General features: G+C 37.5%; 1 pseudogene across 2 annotated transcripts; it reads left to right on the forward strand.

Moving 5' to 3' along the window:
• Positions 1-563: 563 nt before the first annotated feature.
• On the forward strand, positions 564-2,623 carry LOC145016518 (putative E3 ubiquitin-protein ligase RHC2A pseudogene; annotated as a pseudogene). Of its 2 annotated transcripts, none has more exons than XR_013666227.1 (3): positions 564-744; positions 908-2,323; positions 2,421-2,623. The product of XR_013666227.1 is annotated as a putative E3 ubiquitin-protein ligase RHC2A pseudogene, transcript variant X1 (transcript). The 2 variants fall into 2 exon arrangements; XR_013666228.1 differs by having other exon boundaries at positions 1,013-2,323.
• The last annotated feature ends 409 nt before the right edge of the window (positions 2,624-3,032 follow it).

Consider the following 3,032-nt stretch of genomic DNA (forward strand, 5'->3'; position numbering starts at 1 on the left):
GAGGGAGTAAGGGGGGGGGGGGGGGGGGGAACGAAGTAAAAGAGAGTGCAATAACATTGGTATTTTTTTTCTTTTATTTTTAGTTGAAATTAAAACAAATAAAAAAGCGAGAAGAAATTAAAAAGAGAAAATAAATCATTTTATGTTGCTCAAGTATCAATCATGTAAGTTTTAGAAACCATATAGACCATAATCGTCAAGAAAACTTAGTAAAGATTGAGTTGTAATATTTGATAAGCCATAAAGACTATTTATGTAGTTTTGTTTCAAAATTATAAGTTGCTTACTTGAGTTCTTGAGTTTAATGAAAAGTTTTAAGGCCAAAGGACAATGCTCAACAATAAAAAGTAGGGATTGCACACGAAACAAAGAAATATTTGGACTAAATACAAAATTGTCAAAATACACTGAGGACCATTTCTGCAACTTATTATTTTCAAAATAAGGGTGCAAAGTGAAAAGTTACATTTGCTCTAACGTTCGGTTAAAGTCATCAAAGCATTCTCTTTCACTCTTCCAATAAATTAGTGACACGTGTCCACTCCTCAAGACCAGACATCATGAGTATCTCTTCCACGCTGCGTTCCCTCCTCCATCTAATTTTCCATCTTAATATATTCTCTCCCGTCACCTCCTTCCGATCTCTCTCCGCCGGAGAGAATTCATCGCTGCCGATTACACTGTCGGAGTTTCAGATTCATGCTTTATTGCTTGAGTTTATGCTTTATGATTCCTTGATTGAAGGTTATTTTCTCCAGTAATTCGATTAATTGTTTCGCGTTGTTAGGGTTCGTAGTTTTGTGTCGGATTTGTTATTTAAAATTTGGTTCTTTGAAGAAATATTTTTTTCTATTTTATAGACAAGAAAACGATTCATTTTCGGCTGCGGTTTGTTTTTTTATTTTAGGTTCAATCTTGCTCTTCCCCGTAATCAATTTTGGTTTTCACTGAAGAAAAGATTCAAAAATTGAAGTTGTTCTTGAAGAAAAAAGTTTCTTATTTTCTTCTTCAGATCTGCTTACAGATTTTAGATGTCAACAACTTGGGCTTCATCATCGTCCTACTGGTGCTACAGATGCAACCGATTCATCAGAGTTCTCACCCATCCTCAAGATTCGTCCCTAATTTGCCCCGATTGCAACGGCGGATTCATAGAGGAGATTGACAGCGCCCAACTCTCCGGATCAATGCTGTCGGAATCTATCCACCGGAGGTTTCCCGCCGCCGCTATGTACACATCCGAAAACGACCAAAGCCCCAACCCGAGTCTTAGCTCTAGTCCTTTCCCTAACCTCACCCCGCCGGTGCTTCAGCGGGCCAGAAGAAACACCGGTGAACGATCTCCCTTCAACCCAGTCATCGTCCTCCGTGGACCCACAAGCAATTTGAGCACACCGGAAGCGTCTGATGAAGCGACCACCGGAGCAGGTGGGTTTGAGTTGTACTACGACGACGGAGCTGGGTCTGGGTTGAGGCCATTACCGGCAAGTATGTCGGAGTTTTTATTGGGCTCCGGTTTTGATCGTTTTCTGGATCAATTATCTCAAATTGACGCTAACGGATTTGGGAGAATCAGCAACAATCCACCCGCATCAAAATCCGCGATTGAATCAATGCCAACAATCGAAATCCAAGAAAATCACATCTCCACTGAATCCCATTGTGCTGTATGTAAAGAACCATTTGATTTAGGAACAGACGCTAAAGAAATGCCGTGTAAGCATATATACCATCCAGATTGCATTCTTCCATGGCTAGCTTTACGTAACTCCTGCCCTGTCTGCCGCCATGAACTACCACCGGATAATCAAGATTCTATAGAATCCAACAGATCACAAATCAATGATAATCATAATAATAATAATCAGTCGGAAGAAGCAGTTGGGTTGACAATATGGCGGCTCCCTGGTGGTGGGTTTGCTGTCGGGAGGTTTTCCGGTGGGATGAGAGGAGGTAATAGAGAATTTCCGGTGGTTTTTACAGAGATGGACGGTGGTTTCAACAACCACAACAACAATGGTGGTGCCCCAAGGAGGATTTCATGGGCTTTAAGAGGTAACAACAATGGGGGTAGAGAGAGTGGTAGATTCCGGCGACTTTTGCATAGTTTTTTTTCTTGTTTTAATGGTGGTGGGAGGGCAATAGGGTCAAGTTCTATGTCAAATTCTTCATCGACTTCTTCATGGCGACATAGAGCTTTGGGATTTGATGCAAATAATGGGGTTTTGAGACGATAATTTGAATGGCTAAAATCTTAAAGGGTAAGTTTCTTTTGGGTGTAAATATGAGAAGTGGAAAAGAATATTGAAATGGAATTGAGAAGGTAAAATTTTACTCACTTTTTTTTTTTTTTTTTTTTTTTTTTTTTCATATAAACTGTTTTTAATAGACATTTTTGTTAACAAATTCTATTTATACAGAGAAAAGAGGATGATGAGTCACACAATGAAAAATGAAGAATGAATCTTGGATGAAGATTGTATAAAGGTTCAATTCCTAACTAAAACATAATATTTTAAATCTCTTTAGATGTTAGGAAATCAATAATGCAACATTATTATAGCCCGCAAGGAATTATTGTAATAAGTATTTAGTATTAATCAAGTTTTGGTCTATAGTCAAATCTCTGTTAATGTGTTTGGCTGCATATTGGTTTTGGTTTGTTGGTTATAATTAGGCTTGAACAAAAGAAAAGCCAAATGATCATTTATTTAAGATTCAGATTTTGATGTTAAGAATCGGTCTCACTAGGATATATCTTAAGCAAAATCTATAATGAGATATTAGGATCCCGATTATGATCTTAAGATCCTAACATAGTCCGATCTCATCTCGTTAGTTTTATTATTGAGCTTCAAAAATTCGTGTATTTAACTTGAAATCAAACATTGCAATCAAATTTTCACGTATAATGCACACCCAAAACCTTAGGAGTAAATTTGAATTTAAGTTCATTTAGGTATGATTTTTTGATCTCGATCTGATCTTATAATCACGATCTTGTAAAACATAAAACCATATTAGGTAAGATC

Source organism: Lactuca saligna, chromosome 9, assembly GCF_052625555.1.
Source record: "Lactuca saligna cultivar CGN05327 chromosome 9, ASM5262555v1, whole genome shotgun sequence".
In the NCBI taxonomy this organism is placed as follows: Eukaryota; Viridiplantae; Streptophyta; class Magnoliopsida; order Asterales; family Asteraceae; genus Lactuca; species Lactuca saligna.